We start from the raw sequence: 17,691 nt of genomic DNA, 5'->3' as shown, positions 1-17,691 counted from the left end.
GAGGAGAGGAGGAAGTGGAATGCCACAAACAGAACTGACTGGTGACTTTCCCAGGGGTGCAGGAGGGCTGAGAAGTAACGCCTCGATTGTCACCAGGTCTGGGCACGGATGCCCTGGATCTCATGAACAGGCCACCAGGTATCTGAAACTTTTGAGGTTCTAGGCTTCTTGTGGACTTTCAGTGCTGGGTCTGCACATAGAAAACCAAGTTCCACTTGAGAAAACCTCTCTCCTCCATGTGTCAAGTGGAGTCAGTTTCCAGTCTCTGATAAAGAATAAAAAGGTGTATAGGTGACAGGGACATTGCTTAGCCCCAGAGTTTCAAGTTTTCAGTCTGCCAGGGTGCCCCGGACAGCCACAGGACAGAAGTCCGACCAGCCAGCTTTCTCATTTAGCAGAGACTAAAACTTTTGCAACTAGCCTCTTATTTCCAGTCTGGTAAATCGCTGCTCTAAAACAGGTAAGAAATGATGACTACAGGAACATAACTGAGTTTTTGTTTTGGATACTTCATTTTCCATAGTATTTGTAGAGAAATAGTTGGGAGGCCAGGTGGGCACTTGAAAAAGCAGGAGTCTGTTGGAGATGTTGGAATCTGAGTTGGGGATCCCAGCTGCTCTGGGGACTAGCTGTGTGATTTTGGACAAGTCACTGTACCCTTCGGGACCTCCACTTTCTCGTTTGAAAATCGGGGATTATAGTGTCTGTTTTATCACAGAAGTATGGTAAAGATCACATGAGATGTCTGTGCGAGGGCTTTGAAGATCGACAAGTGTAACATACTACAACTGGTTCTTTGCGTGGACATCAGGCAGCAGGAAACGTGCCTTTGATGTTTAATTAATACTAAAAATCTTCCATTACATTTATTTAGCTATAATTGGGAAGGAGGAGGGCAAGAGTAATTTTCAAAGGGACTTTTTGAGCTCCGAAAATAGAACTCAGAAAACACACATTTGATTTTCCTTTTGGTGTCAAACCACAGCGCCATTGTTATTAGCAGTTTTACAGAATTGTGACCTTCAAACTTGGTGATATCAAAGACTGAAAGAAAGCTCCCAGTCTTGAAGCCTTTCAAACAGGCTTTTCAAACTAAAGCACTTTTATTTTGAATTAAGAGCTAATAGAATTGTCCTCTTAAATGAGCACTTGCAAGTTTAAAAGTTGCCTTCCAGGTGGGCTGTAGTAAACGAATGTGCTGAGAGGGCGCTGAAAGCCCTTTTGGGGGCAAATGAGGGGAATCTCTTCATGTAACCCACTTTCTGCAGTTAGAGAAATCTAGAACTTACATTTCCCCTAATTGTACATAAGCTGATTTGTGTATATATCTAGGGTCATAATTTACTTTCAGTTTACTGAATTTGTGAATTTTTGCCTTTGTTTTAATTTGTAATTCAGTTTTCTCCATGAAGCACACCATATGCCACCATTAATTCTTGCGCGTTGATTTCTTAGGAGATACATGAGTGCATATTCTGATGCAATTTTTGAGGTCTTTTGAAAATCAAATGACTACGTGTTTTGCCATATGGGCCTTTGTTATTTAAAATAGCATATGATAAAGTAAGAGAAAGCAAAATGCAGAAGGACGTGTTAGGAAAAAAAATCATTGGAAAACTGTTTAAAACATCGTTTTAAACACACAATTTTCAACCTTTTTTTTCGCGGGGGCGCCGTTATATCTTCGAAACCTATCATTACTGATCCCGCACTCTCTCTTACCGTCTGTGAATGTACAATATCACAAGTGCACCGGGCGAACCTACGGAAACCAGTTACTGCCCTACGCTTTACACTGGGGCTACAGATGTTAATATCCGCCTTCAATGAGTTCAGTTGTCGCCAGTGTTTTTCTTTTAACATCTTAGGCCGGGATTTGACGTTAAGCTCCAGTTCATCCGCACCTACCGTGTCTGATTTTGAAAGGGAACGACGGGGTTTTCGGTTTTCCCGGGGAACCACGGTGCTCGCGAGCCGCCTGCCGTAAGTGCGGGCTGCAGACCTGGCCGCCGGCGGGCGCGCGGCGCGCACTAGGACCCAGCAGGGCTCCGGGCCCGGGTGGGAGCCGCGCCGCCGACCCCGGGCGGGCGCCGGGGCTGGAGCCGGGGTTCCGGCCGCGATCGGCTGCAGCTCTGCCGGGAGACGGCGCGACCCGGCGGCGGGGCCACCCGCGAGTCCAGCGCCGCCGCAGCCCCCCAATGCGGCCGCGAGAAGCAGCAGGGGGGGCAGGCGATCGAAGGTAACGAAAATGGGGCTCATTTCCTGCCTCCTGACCTTCTGCTCTGGTTCAGCATTGTCACGAGAAGCCCTCACAGTTCAGGCTGCTGCATTTTGGGGCACCCTTTGATTTTTTAAGGTGTCCGCCCCCGTATTTCCACCTGGTTTCAGATTGATTTATAGCATGCAGTCCGAATGGGAGAGATTCAGGGCTGGCAAGTTGCATATTTTCATTAGTTTTGTCTCAAAAGTAAGTTCATTAAAAAAAAAAAAAGTTTCTCAGGCATTTGTGGATAGTAGTTTTTAATTTTTTTTAAAAAATAGCAGACAAATGGATAATTTTTAAAAATTATGAAATAATTGATGTAATTCTGTTAATTACTTCCTAGGTCTTTACTTTTGTGGGCTCCCCAGGCATTACTTTTATTTTCAAGGAACTAACGTGTTAAATGTGGAGTTTGGCTCGGGCAGAGTTTACAGCATTGCTGTCGCAAGTGTTTTGCTATCAATTATAAACAGTGTCAAATCTGTGGGCAGTTTAAACCTCTTTTCAAATACTGTAACTGGTTATCCTGATATGACATATACAGATGAGAGTTTCCTTTGAGGGCAGTCAGAATATTTCTCTTTTTGGAGAAACCTGGTTTTGAGGAGAAAACCATGATTACTGGCTGGGGAGGCTGAAGAGACTATTTTTCATGCTTTGTTTATACTCTCGGATTTGACATTTGGGAAAGGGAGACACAGTCTTTCTTGGCAGCTTTTAATGGAGGGATTATTAATTTATTTAATTTATTAGTTTCAATTGGTTGGGCTCGGGGAGCCCTCTGTCACAGGATATGCTTAAGGTGACACATTTGCCAGCAGTTGGGACACATGATTTGCACATGTAAAATGTGCTTCAGCCGAAAGGTCTGGTCTGCTGGGAGCTCCCATGTGGAGCTGTTGTGGGCAGGGTGCGGCTGGCTCATTGAGGAAAAAGGGAATCATTTTCCTTAGCTAAGGAGACATCCTGTTATATTCCTTTTGTTCCCTGTTTTTCATTGATCGCCAGCGCTGCCTTAGAGAGGGGAGAGCAGCTCGGAGAGCTCGGAAGACTGCACAAATGACTCCAGCCCACTCTGCTCTCACACTGATTGGTCAGTTCAATGAAGACTTAGGGAAACAGTCACCCAAAACCTTCTTTGAAAATCATGCTGTAATTTCAGAGTAGCCTTCTCGTGCCCAGATTTCTGCAAGGCTGATTTTTAATTTGGGTGCAGTTTGCTTGAGATACCTTTGTGTTTAATTTTTTGTTGTTGCTTCTATCCAAAGAAAGTAGGCCATTCTGGTGACAAATTTCTTTGCAGACATCAGCTTTTATAGACATATCACTTTACAATACGTTCTCAATGGTTTCTCCTTGGGAGTTATAGAATGCAAAGTTGTTCAACTTGGAATAATTTTTCCTGTTTTTTTTTTTTTTTTGATCTGAAGACTTAAATATCACTGTCAGCAGACGGTGCTTAACTGTATCTTTACTTTGATAATGTAAGTGTCTTGTGCCTTATTAGCATGTATCATGCACTAAATTTAAGTCTGTTAACAGTGAAAGAAAAAGGCCACGAAGAGCCAACAATGAAAATCAGCTTGCACACTGTTATAAGAAATTGTGGCATCTGGTTTGAGGAGAATGCATTTCAAGTTAAAAAAAAAAAAAGGGCATTCTTCACCTTAAAAGAATGAGTTGGTAAATATTGTGAAATGTTCTACATAAGAGGAAAAATATAAGGCCGGTGGACAACTCCATTTGAGCCTTAAAACACCCCAATTAAAGAAGCACCGTCCCAGAAGTTGTTAAATGTATAAACACTTTTCTGATTGGCTTAAAAATTTAGACACAGGAAGTGGATGGTATCTAACAACCGATGAGTAGAGACATGGTTGTCATGGAAACTGAGACGAGTTACCCCCTCCAACACGCGTACACTACCATAACCACCATTTAAAAAACAAAAAAACAAAACCTACATGTCATCACAGATGCCTGGAGAACATGTTGCCTTCTGTAAGCTTTCCCACAGCATCTGTTGAAACCTGAGACCGTGCCTGTCAAATCAAGGTCATTTTACAACAACAACCAAAAATGCAGTCTCCTGGATTTCATAACTGTATTTTTACTGAAAAGATGTGAGGAAAAGGGCTTAAAGCAAGGATGAGCACGCATGCTTACTTTGCATTTTGCTACCTCGGAGTTGCGCCAGGGAAGGCTAAGAAGAATGTATTTGATCACTTAATTGTGGAAGCGAACTGATTTGTATGTCTACTGTTAAACAACACTCTTTGTGGAGCTGTAAAGACTAGGCTGTTACCTGTGGCTGAAGAGTCATTTGGGGACGGTATAATGAAGAGTTTCTGTTTGCAAGAGGCTTCTAACTTGAACTGTTGCAATTGAATTTGAAGAACTGTGGCATTTTGGAGCTTTGCTCTAAGGCTGCCTGTACAGGATAGATGAAGACTCTGTCTGGTGCTTTGGGAAGTATAAGGAAGGGTGTTCTTAGTAGCGAAGCAGGGAAAGGATAATCCTAAACAGAAATAAGGGCTCTTTCAAAACTGCAATTATTATTATTTTGGTTAACTTAGAAAAGTTTCCTCTTCTCCTGTGGATGGAGAAGAGTGCTTTAGTTTTTAGGATAATTGAGAGGTTCCCCAACTCAAGGTTGCGAATATTTTCAATATCTTGGTAGTGGTTTTAGTGAGGAGAGTAAAGAAAGAAAAGTTTGGAGATCTCCCCCTTTCACTTTGCTAAGCGAAAAATAACTGAGGAGGCTAAATTTTGAATTTGAGGATCAACATTGAAGCTTGTAAATATAAAACCGGTGCATTTCTTATATTTTTCTAATCTTGTCAATGGTAGTCTTTAAATTTGAAGTGCTTGATATTCATTTAGAAATATCCTTCTTACAATCGTGATGATTTATAGCATGGTATTGCTTAATCTTAACTGAAAATGGTCAATTTTACATCTCACTTAACTAACACTTTGGTCTTTTTAAAAAGCAGAAAATTTCCCTTGTTTTCATCAACTAATTGCATGGTGGCAGGGGAGAGGAGGTGGAAAGAATCCTAACTATACTGTAATATTTATTTAATATCCTGCATCTATGCCATAGGAAATACAGACGTTAGAAGCAATATAGCATCATTGGGGTGATTTAGCATGTACTTCATGATCCCCTCTTGTCAAATATTTAACTGATTGAGATTTGGTGAAAAAGGTTAAGCTTAGTGGCACAACTGTTCTCTTTTAGCAAAGGATTTCCTGTAGGGAGCTTTCTTATCTTTCAACTGTGTTCATTGGCAGGAAACATGTCAGTTGCTTGTTTTTACAAACTGAAGGAAATGAATGGGATTTGTTAGTTTCTAGAATCTGCCTTCATGCTCCATTGTCTGTCAAATAGTTTGCTCAGAACAGTTCATTTTTAAATGGACTTTTGAGGAGTACAATTAAATTACTCCAAATCTTTGGCTTTTCTGTTCATTTATTTTTGACTCTGAGATTAGAAACATTGGTCAGTATACTGCTATATACAACTTATTTGACCAACACACATTAACAAGATGTTCAATAAAATTCCAATTCATTTTCAGTTGTCAGATATATAGACATTGACTGAAGTTGGCGTTTTTTGATGATGATGCCAGATTTCTAATAATTAGCCCAGAATACCAACCAAATGCCAGTTTTGTGGAGAGGTAAAGGGAAAGAGGCAGCTTCATTCTTCTCTTGGCTTGCAACAGTAAAATCCATAAAGATTAAATGTCAGGTGTATGCCTCCTTTGCTGATGGAGTGGGGGAGAGTTGGAATTTGGGGAGGGGCTATAGCTAAAGCCAGGCTGGAGTCCGTATGAGAAAAACGAATCATAACCTTGAAAACATTTATTGTGCAAAACTCTGGATTACTTTTTGAATATTATAAATAAATATATTTAATAGTTTCAATTCATGTATGTTTCAAATTTTGGAAGAGGAAAGAGGGTGAGGTTCTTTAAAGGAAAATAGGTACAGAAACCTCCGTTTGAAGGGAACAGCCTGGGGAGGGGGTTAAGAGAGCCTAAGAGAGGGCACCATTTGTTGTGATGGTTTTCACACATTTTTGAAGACATCATTTTGATTTTATATTTAGCACCAAATGGAGTCTTATGCAGGACCCTAATATATGAGTGGAATAAAAACAGAGCTGCTCTGGGGGAACCGAGAGCCAGGAACTCAGAATCTGCTCTTTTCTCCTGGGCTGTGCCTGGGGCACACCCTAGGACCTGTGAACTGTTTGAAAACCACTGCTTTTAAAGTGCCCCAAATATTCTCTAAGGAAGACCCCGAGGGAATTGCTTGCAGAGTCCTGGAACTTCTGAGCTGAAGAGAGAACTTTTGCCTTGACAATTTAAGAGGGCACTTGCGCTCAGAGGAGGAAAAAGGAATGGCAGACAATGGGCTCTAATAAGCCATTCTGTATATAGCGCTAGGTTGGACTGGCTGTAAGTATGAAAGAGCCCTGGTTCCATCTGTAATAAGGGAAGGGGAAAGGACTTTTTTTTTACATCTTTATTGGAGTATAATTGCTTTACAGTGGTGTGTTAGTTTCTGCTTTATAACAAAGTGAATCAGCTATACATATATGTATATCCCCAGGAAAGGACGTTTTTAAAGGGCCCCCTTTCCTCATAAGTTACAGGAACATCATGTGGAGGTGTTTGAGATTAGTCGGTTATCATTGTCCTGGAATGTGTGGATTTATTCTAGTACCACCTCAGGATCTGTTATATCACTGTTACTCTATCTGTCAGTGAAAATTATTTCATATTAAGTGTCATTCATGAAATGAAAGTTTGCCAAGCTATATAATCTGCTTGGCAGACGCGGTAGTGTTTTGAGTGTTGAGTAAAATGATAACACATGGATGATATTTGAATATCATCAAACATATTCAGATTATCTCTTCTATTCTGAGATTTACTGAAATGGCAGTATTGGGATTGAGTTCAGTTCCCCTTTTTTACATCCCAGAGACCATAAATAATTAAGATTTCTAGGGGTGGCGGACAGAGGGATCCCCTTCACTTCCACTCCTAATTTTCACAACCCCTTGATTCACATATGCTCGGTTACAGAAAAAAGGAGCAAGCAGCAGAGACTTCACGCAAACGGTATCATTAGCATTGTGCTTCTTAGGGTCACAGCAAACCTCCTTGCATTGTTTCTTGGAGGCTGCAAACTTGGGGAGTTTATAGAAGTAGAAAGGACAGCCCCCTGTCTGCATGCTCCTATTACTTACACTGTGCTTGCCATGTTTCTAGTACCTGTGTGGGTCAGAGATGGCGATTAAAATAATCAATATTCTGGGAAGCCACAGATCTTCCAACAATTTGTGCTGGCACTTTCTCTTTTTTTAAAGAAAATATTTCCTCTAGAAAGATAAAACTAGTATAAGCACAAAATAGTTGGCCGTGGTAGTGGATGAAAATGACTGTGGTTAACTTTTGTTTGTTGAATTGGGTTGAATAAAGCTTTTCATGTTCAGGCTGTTTAAAGCGATCTTATTCCTCCTCCCACCTGCATTTCAAAGAAGAATGAGTGTGTACAGCCATAGAAAACCAACGGAGCTGTCCCAAGGCGTATTCATCATAATAGACCAGTGACTCTCCTTGAGTGAGCATTTATACTCCGATGTTCTTGGGGACTTTGCTTTGGAACTCAAGGATGCTGTCCAGTTACCAGGACCTTGCTGAAGTTGTTAATGGAGGACTCCAAATATTACACAGAGTGTCTCCGCTACCTTTGCAGATGTCGCTTTCTTAAGATTCAGACAGTAGCAAGTCCTACTGGAAGAGGTGATTTTAGAATATTATACAAGGTTAGATTTTAGATAACCTCAGATTTCTCTTTAAAGTCTGAAATGTTCTAATTTGGCAAACTTAACATTTTTGCAGCCTGTAAAATGAAAACAGTTACCATTTAATGACTAGTTAATAAGGTCTCTAAATTAAGACAGTCATATTGTGTTGTGGAATTGGATTTAGCATTTAGAATGGTCTCTCGGAAAAGAAATAAGTTGCTCGTGGTAAGTTTGGCAATATTGGGTAATATAGAAAAATCACATCAAACTGATAAGGGGTTTTCGTTTATCAGGTGCCGCCCCTATTAATTATTATAATAATCTAGTATTAATATAACATTACTACTACTACTAATAAATAATGATAATGTGCAGTAATGTCCCTTCACAGATGAAGAAACTGAGGTAACTTTGTTTCCAGGCCGCACACTCTTTGGTACAACTAGTTCTCACCCTCAGGCCCCCTGACTCCAAGTTCCAGTCGTTTTCCGTCCCACTGGCTACCGTACAACTGCTCCTCTGTTTCTATTCCAGGGTTGATAACTCCCCCGTCTATGCTTGAAATGGAGCCTCCTCCTGGGAAAAATTGCAAGGGGTGGGAAAAATATTGTGATTTTGGCAAGAAGTAGGGTTTTGCTTCTTGACATTCTGTATTCCCATGTTTGACCATTAGTGATGGGAGGAACCTTTTAGTTCCCTTGTCAGCGCTTACCTTCCTTAATTTATCTTCATCTTTTCTTTCTTTGAATGAATTTTTTTTAATTAATTAATTTTTGGCTGCATTGGGTCTTCGTTGCTGTGTGCGGGCTTTCTCTAATTGCGGCGAGCGGGGGCTACTCTTTGTTGTAGTGCGTGGGCTTTCTCATTGTGGTGGCTTCTCTTGTTGCAGAGCACGGGCTCTAGGCACCCAGGCTCAGTAGTTGTGGTGCACAGGCTTAGTTGCTCCGTGGCATGTGGGATCTTCCCGGAGCAGGGATCGAACCTGTGTCCCCTGCATTGGCAGGGATCGAACCTGTGTCCCCTGCATTGGCAGGCGGATTCTTAACCACTGCGCCACCAGGGAAGTCGCCATCTTCATCTTTTGAATTTCCCTTCATGCATCCCTGAGCACATTCACCTAGTTGGTAAACAAAAGGCTCTTACCACAGGGATATGATTTTCTTTAATTACCCAAATATTACACTTAGAATTTCTGTTGGTGGCATCCAGAAAACAGATTTCCTAGACAATGTTCTCTTTATAATTCATATGAACTGCTCAACAGACTCAGAGATGCAAATTCAATGATATCTCCTTTATTTTTTTCGGAATAAAAAACAAGTGGCTTAAGTTGTCAGATTAGGAGGCTGTTGGGTATCTCTTTCTTGAGATCCCCTTACCTGTAAATCAAACAAACTCCACATGGGTTTATATAGACCAAGTAAAACTGGGTTAGTCTGACTTTCTCATCTAAGCAAGGAGCTCTGCTCTCTTTCTGGCAAAGGGGAAAATGACAAGTTAAATCTTCACCTGGGCACCCCACTATGCCTGGTATGTATGTGACCGGTTGGAACTAGCAATGGAACCGATGTGGACATTTTCAGTGATGCAGGTGCCTGACACTTTCTAATTCTCTGGAAGACTTCAGGTAAATGATCAGCACTTGAATGGAACTAATTCATATTTCACACGTGTACTTTCACAGATCTCACATGTGAAATCATTTTAAAGAATTGATCTAGGGACGTGTTCAAGATATATATGCACCAATTTGGGGGAACGAATCATCCACCCATTCATTCAATGAACAGTTATTGCGTGCCTACGGCATATAAGCAACTGTGCCCTGTGATAGGGAACTAAAGGGGAAGAAATCACCGACACAGCCAACCAGCTGGCTTCTTAAACCAGCTAACTCTGACTGGCTTCTTAAACTGTATGTATCCCCAAATTTGGCCCTATTGAAGTTTATATTCTAAGCTGATGTCGACAGATTGAAGTGACGCCCTCCCCGAGTTCCTCTCTCCAGGTATAAGCGGACCGTGCAAGGAGGATTCCAGGGTGGGTAGTTTACTTGGGAGATGATCCCAGGAAGACAACAGTAGGGGGCGCGAGTGGGAGACTCGTCTATCCCCCCCACCCCGCCCCTTTCCCCCCCCATCCCCGGTTACACTGCGAGGGGAACCTAGGCGCGCTGAGAGCTGGTGTCCAGCATGTCGCTTCCAGGCACTGGTTGATGATTCTCAGGAGACACTGATTCCCAGCACTTGAGGTTGGTGCGCGAGCTTCGGCCAGACAAGGTTCTCAGGGAGGGACTTGATGCCTCTGGTCGAGGGGAAGCTCGGACTGGTGGCGCTCAGTAGTGAGGCCTGAAGGGGACGTGGGCCGGGCACCGTCAGCCTCTACGATGCTCTCCACTTCTCAGCTCCTTCCACGGTCTTGGAACTGAGAACGCTTTACGAGAGTCATTTTTAGTGGTCCTCTGAACTTCAAAATGAAGATCCTGAGAAAGTGGTTTTTCAGTCTGAGAAATGGGAACAAGAGGACATAAGCTCTGAGTTTAAGCATTCAGGCAGAAATTTTCTATAAGGGCACTTATTTTGTTGTGTATGTTTTGTTTTGGTTTGGTTTTTCTCTGTTACAACCATTATCCTTGTTTCCCAGGTTGGGAAACTTGGACAGCCACTTGCTTTATGTGCCAGATATTTCATTTATCACCAGGGCTCCTTGCTGCTTTCTTTGAAATCCACCTCCTGGTCATCTCCTCATCTTGAGTTCTAGTGCCTCACTCCGAGAATACTGCTGGGAACCTCCGAGGTGCTCTGTCCCTCCTGGCCCCTTTCCTTCCTCTGTCCTCCTGAAGACTTCTGTCCCTAAACCACTCTGGAAGTTATGGGCTTTGAAGTTAGACTTCTTGCTTTCAAACCTACATAGAGCTGTGTGACCTTAACCTCAGGCTCAGTAATGTGAAATAAGACTCATTAATGTGGAAATCCTGAAAGGATGCTTGTGAAAGCTAATGATAAACCCTTGACAGACAGCCTGACGCATAGTTACAACTTAAATTATTGGAGCTATTTTTATTTTTACATTGTTATTGTTGTGTTATGTCCCTCATCTACTAAGAACCTATGCGGGCTCCCTGTTGCTCTCCTCACCCTCCTTACCGAGTCTGTCCTCCTCTGCTTAACTTTCAAGACCCTCTATAATCTGGCCGTCCCCATTAGTGCTCAGGAAATGCCCCCAGATCTGGTCAGGGTTCATTCATCCCTGAACTTGCCTTATTCCTTCCAGCTTCCCTGACTTTGTTCATATTGTTCCCTGACCACAACCTTCTTCTTCCCCGCTTCACACATTGTAGGGTCACCAGTTTCACCCACTCTGCAACCGTGAGGTGCAGAAAAATGCAATTTGTCTATTTTGTCTGCAGCAAACCTTCCTCCCAGCAAACACCCATTGGTTATCAGGAAAAAGAATAATAACTTTTGATGCCATCCATTTAAAAACTTAGTTTGATCTGATAATCCAAATAGCCCCTTAAGATAATTCTCAGTCTTCCTAGGAAAACAATATCCCTTCCTTCCTGTTGTTCCCTTTCTTTGCCTGTGACGTCAGAGTGTGGGGAAGGGGTGTCTCGTGTACTCTTATTTCTTACAGAGGACTAGCAACTCTGTTTCTTTAGTTACGGTGGCCTTGGCTCTCAGAGGCTGGGTCTCTTGCCACGGTGTTGCTTGTTCTGTATTAGCAGATGAAGTCTGTGGCTCTTATAACACATAGTCTAGTCCAGTGGCTTCCAAAGATTCAAAGTAAAATACAGATACATTTTCATGAGATTCCAGTAAGCATATATGGACAGGTGATACAAAAGTTTTTACAAAATAACCTGTATATCTGAAATAGAAATTTTACAAGGTATTATTGTCCTTTTTATACTTGATGTACTCCGATCTTTTCCATTCTATTTTATTTAATGAAAAAAAACCCCCAAAACAAAAAACCACACTTGGGACCCAATAAGTGACCCGAAGTTTGCAAAAAAAGTTGATCTGGTCATCCTCTTGGCTTTATCAGAACCTGACGTGGCATCCCCTGCTGGCTGGGTCCACCCTCAGCTCCCACTGGCAGCAAACTCTGAGTATGCGTGACACCATCCATCAAGCCCACTGGCCTGGTGGTCCTTGCAAGGGGTCCACTACTCTGTCCACAGTCTACCCGAGGCACCCCACCACACAGCTCTCTCTGTTTGATCAGGCTGCAGTGCTGGGCTGAGGAAGTTGTGTTCCAGGCTGGTGCAGACCCTCTCTTCCTAGGGCTCTGGATGATGGAGGGGGATGGACACAAAGACATCCCTCTGCACTCAGGGGTACCTCCTCTATCAAGAGGCAGAATCCACTGTCTTCTTCTCTTATCTCCTTTTTCCTTCCCATCATTAACTGGACCTAGAAAGAGGTGGGCTTTTCTTTCACTTCCCCTCCACCATCTCATCCTTCTACCATCCAGGCAGAAAGATTAGCAACTTCACTGTCACTCATGGAAGAAAGCAGTATCTTCTGCTGCCTTCAGGTCAATTCTTTGAGCTGGGTCCTCCAGACTGCTGCTAATAGGCGAAAATCCTGTCCCAGGAGAAAGCCTGACTTTCAAGGCTATGGAATTTCTGCCTATGGCAGTCAACTAGTTTCCCACCTATGTCCAGTAACTACATTTCTAAGACTCCCTTGCAGCTAAGAATGGCAAAATTTGGGCTTCCCTGGTGGCGCAGTGGTTAAGAATCTGCCTGCCAATGCAGGGGACAGGGGTTTGAGCCCTGGTCCGGGAAGATCCCACATGCCGCGGAGCAACTAAGCCCGTGCACCACAACTACTGAGCCTGCGTTCTACAACCCGCGAGTCACCACTGAGCCCATGTGCCACAACTACTGAAGCTTGAGCACCTAGAGCCCATGCTGTGCAACAAGAGAAGCCACGACAATGAGAAGACTGCACACCGCAACAAGGAGTAGCCCCCCCGCTTGCCACAACTAGAGAAAGCCCACGCACAGCGTTGAAGACCCAAAACACAGCCAAAAAAATAAAAACAAATAAATACATGAAATACATGAAATTTCTAAAAATCTTATATTTGTATTTGTATGGAAATATGTATGGAAATATGTTAATATAAATGTTTCAGACATTACATGAAATTTCTAAAAATCTTATATTTGTATTTGTATGGAAATATGTATGGAAATATGTTAATATAAATGTTTCAGACATTACATGAAATTTCTAAAAATCTTATATGTTCTGGTATAATGTTATAAGTCATAATCCTAGTTATTACTTTAAAATGTATATCTCAGAAATAACTAAAAAAAAAAAAAAAAAAAAAAAAAAAAAAAAAAATAAATTTATAAAAGATTGGCAAAATTCTAGCCACTTGGATGTGAGTAGATGTGAAGTATGTTGTTTCTGGTTTGTGCCCTTGTTTTTCTTTTTTTTTTTTTAAAGGAATTCCTTTATTTTTATTTTATTTATTTATTTATTTATTTATTTATTTTTGGCTGTGTTGGGTCTTCGTTTCTGTGTGAGGTCTTTCTCTAGTTGCGGCAAGCGGGGGCCACTCCTCATTGCTGTGCACGGGCCTCTCACTATTGCGGCCTCTCTTGTTGCGAGGCACAAGCTCCAGGCGCGCAGGCTCAGTAGTTGTGGCTCACGGGCCCAGTTGCTCCACGGCATGTGGGATCTTCCCAGACCAGGGCTCGAACCCATGTCCCCTGCATTGGCAGGCAGATTCTCAACCACTGCACCACCAGGGAAGCCCCCCCTTGTTTTTCTTTATAATTTTACCACATACTTTTTAAATCCTGAAACTGTATATAGTTTAGTTGCACATGATTTCATATAGATGGAAACATTATATATATATACACATCCACACACCATTTGTAGTATATATAGATATATAGTATAGATACATATGTATTTATATATATGTAAACATATATTGTGTGTATATTTATGTCTACAGTTACGTCTGTAGACAGATGGATTTTTTTTTTAAGTGAACACACCTACGTAACCAGCACTTATATTAATAAATAGGATGGGAGCTTCCCTGGTGGCGCAGTGGTTGAGAATCTGCCTGCCAATGCAGGGGACACGGGTTCGAGCCCTGGTCTGGGAGGATCCCACATGCCGCAGAGCAGCTGGGCCCGTGAGCCACAATTACTGAGCCTGCGCATCTGGAGCCTGTGCTCCGCAACGAGAGGCCGCGATAGTGAGAGGCCCGCGCACTGCGATGAAGAGGGGCCCCCGCTTGCCGCAACTGGAGAAAGCCCTCGCACAGAAATGAAGACCCAAAACAGCCATAAATTAATTAATTAATTTTAAAAAAATGAATAATTTATTTAAATAAATAAATAAATAAATAAATAAATAGAATGTTAGCTTCACCCAAGAGGTCCCCTTATGCTCCTAAGGCACTATCTTTTGCAGGATGACCACTATCCTAATTTTTTTTTTAATAAATTTATTTATTTATTTATTTTTGGCTGCATTGGGTCTTCGTTGCTCTGCATGGGTTTTCTCTAGTTGCGGTGAGTGGGGGCTACTCTTCGTTGCAGTGCGCGGGCTTCTCATTGTGGTGGCTTCTCTTATTGCGGAGCATGGGCTCTAGGCACACGGGCTTCAGTAGTTGCAGCATGTGGGCTCAGTAGCTGTGGCATACGGGCTCAGTAGTTGTGGCTCGCGGGCTCTAGAGCACAGCCTCGGTAGTTGTGGCACACGGGCTTAGTTGCTCCGTGGCATGTGGGATCTTCCTGGACCAGGGCTCAAATCCATGTCCCCTGCATTGGCAGGTGGATTCTTAACCACTGTGCCACCAGGGAAGTCCCTATCCCCATTTGATCTATTTTTTTACTGAGAGAAGTGTATTAAAAATCTCTCAGTAAGGTGGTAGATTATCATTTTTTTCTTGATATATTTTGAAGTTACACTATTTGGTATATACACATTTAGAATTCTTCTATCTTCTTGGAGAATCAAATTTTTTATTATTATGAAGTAGTGCACTTTAACTCTCATAATGCTTTTCGTCTTAAAGCATATTTTGTCTGGTGTCCATGCAACAATACTAGTCAACAGTAGGATATAATAGCTTCTTCATTATTAGTTCTTGCTATTTGTTTTCCATTCTTTGTTTTGTCAAACTCTTTACATCTGTATTTTATTTTATTTTATTTTCTATTTTTTGGCCGTGCCGCACAGCATGTGAGATCTTAGTTCCCTGACTAGGGATCGAATCCACGCCCCTTGCAGTGGAAGCAAGGCATCTTAACCACTGGACTGCCAGGGAAGTCCCTACATCCTGTATTTTAGATGTATCTTTTGTAAATGACATAACACTGGGTATTGTTTTTATGCAGTCGTACATATCTTTTAAATGAAATATGTAAGCATTTATGTTTATTGTAATTTCAGATTGATTTCAATTTATTCTTTCATGTTATTTTATTCTTTCCATTTGTCCTACCTCTTCATGTTTCTTTTTCTTTCACCTCTTGCCTTCTTTTGAATTGATTAACATTTTTTCCTTATTTCATGTATTATTCTATAGTACTTTGAAAGTTTTACACTCTATTATTATTCTTTTAGTGGTTCTCTAGAAATTTAAGCATGCATACTTAAAAGTCTAAAGTGAATCATTATCTTTCCTCTCCTCCTAAACAATGCAAGGAGCTTAGACCATTTAATTCCAGTCATTACCACCTCTCACCCCTCCCCCTGCTATCTTGGGTCCCATTTTTGCCCAGTGTTTTAGTTCTATCTTGTGATTTTTTTTTAGCCTCGTGGGTTAGACATTATCATTTAAAAATAGAAATTTGTTCAGATTTACCCACATATTTATTACTTTCTTTGCTTATAATTTATTCCCCGACTTGTACTCCCCTACCCATCACTTCTCTTCATAGATTTTGTTAAGTGAGGATCAATTGAGGGAGACCTATTTTACTTACTGTTTGTTGGAAAATTCTAATTCTTTCCTTTTTTTCCTTAAAATATAGTTTTGCTAGGTATAAAATTCTGGTTACTTTCTTTCAACACATTAAAAATGTTCTGTTGTCTTCTGACTTCTGCTGCTAAGAAATAATACTAAATCTAATTGCCATTTGTCATGGAAGGTATTCGTTTTTCAAGAAAACCTTATAACTGCTTTGAAGATATTCTTTTTATCTTTGGCATTCTGCAGTTTTATTATAAAGTGTCTATAGATGTGAATTTCTTTTTTTTTTTTTTAAATTAATTTATTTATTTATTTTTGGCTGTGTTGGGTCCCCATCTCTGTGCGAGGGCCCTCCCCAGCCGCGGCAAGCGGGGGCCACTCTTCATCGCGGTGCACGGGCCTCTCACTATCGCGGCCTCCCGTTGCGGAGCACAGGCTCCAGACATGCAGGCTCAGCAGTTGTGGCTCACGGGCCCAGCTGCTCCGCGGCACGTGGGATCCTCCCAGACCAGGGCTCGAACCCGTGTCCCCTGCACTGGCAGGCAGACTCTCAACCACTGCGCCACCAGGGAAGCCCATGAATTTCTTTTTTATGTATTTATTTTGCTTTGGAATTTTTTGTTTGTTTTGTGAATTTGTGGATTGATTTTTTTTCATCAATTCTGGAAGATTCTCAGAGTACTATTCCTGCTTAGTACTCTTTTTTCTACTTCTGGAGTTTAGATTAGGTATATGTTAGACTTCTGTTGTCTTCTCTATGTATTAACCTCTTTTTCATATTTTCTGTTTATATAATATCTTTATATGCTACAGTCGATAATTTTTTCAGTCTTTTTTGTTTCTTGTATCTAACCTGTCTAATCTTGCTCACAGTTTATATACTTGTTTTCTTCTATTATTTTTTAAACATTTATTTTATATTGTGCATCTGATAATTTTTTAGACTTTTAAAAAACTGAAATAGAGTTGACATACAATACTGTTAGTTGATAATTTAAAAATTTGATGTCTATGGGTTCAGTTCTACTATCTCTTATTTCTGCTAGTTTTTGTTCATGATGCTTTGTTTCTATATGCATGTGTGTGTGGTTTTTATTTTACTTTGTTTTATTTTACTGTGACCTTGTTTTTTTTGACTTTATCAATGGGAATGATTTGAGGTTTGAATTGAAGGTGAGTTTCACTAGATTTTACATTTGTTTCTCCCAAGTGCCTGGGATCATCACCAATCTGCAAAGCAAGGACTTAAAAATTCTCAACTAGAGGTTTGGGGACCGACCATGTAATCAATTCATACTCAAAACCCATGTAAGGATTGTCTTATGGTTATAAATGTTCAGTAAAGATTTTCTCCCTTCTACTGAGCACTGATTCTTGAGACAGGCAATTCTGGTAGCCTTTTGGAGTCCTATCTTTAGCAGGGCACCTCCTATTACACTTTGTACCTTGGTGGGCCCTGGCTTTGTCAGTGCCAGCAACTTTATCGCTGACCCTTATGCCCTGCTAACTTGTAAAAACAGAAGCCTAAGTTAGCATTTCAAACTATTTTTGAGGAAATGTTTTGTCCAGCATTTTTGATTGTTTTCAGAAGATTTTAAAGGTATCTATTCTGCCATATTGCCAGAAAAAGAGCTAT

General features: G+C 41.3%; 1 protein-coding gene across 3 annotated transcripts in view; it reads left to right on the top strand.

Moving 5' to 3' along the window:
• The first annotated feature begins 2,072 nt into the window (after nucleotides 1-2,072).
• FOXN3 (forkhead box N3) overlaps nucleotides 2,073-17,691 on the top strand; it is a 406,284-nt gene continuing 390,665 nt past the window's right edge. For all 3 annotated transcript variants that reach the window (XM_036841332.1, XM_036841331.1, XM_036841326.1), the window contains exon 1: nucleotides 2,073-2,239. The gene's annotated coding sequence lies outside the window, so the exon portion shown is untranslated. The remainder of the gene's footprint in view (nucleotides 2,240-17,691) is intronic.

The sequence above is a fragment of the Balaenoptera musculus genome, chromosome 2, assembly GCF_009873245.2.
Source record: "Balaenoptera musculus isolate JJ_BM4_2016_0621 chromosome 2, mBalMus1.pri.v3, whole genome shotgun sequence".
In the NCBI taxonomy this organism is placed as follows: domain Eukaryota; kingdom Metazoa; phylum Chordata; class Mammalia; order Artiodactyla; family Balaenopteridae; genus Balaenoptera; species Balaenoptera musculus.
This window is presented reverse-complemented; position numbering and strand designations above follow the sequence as displayed.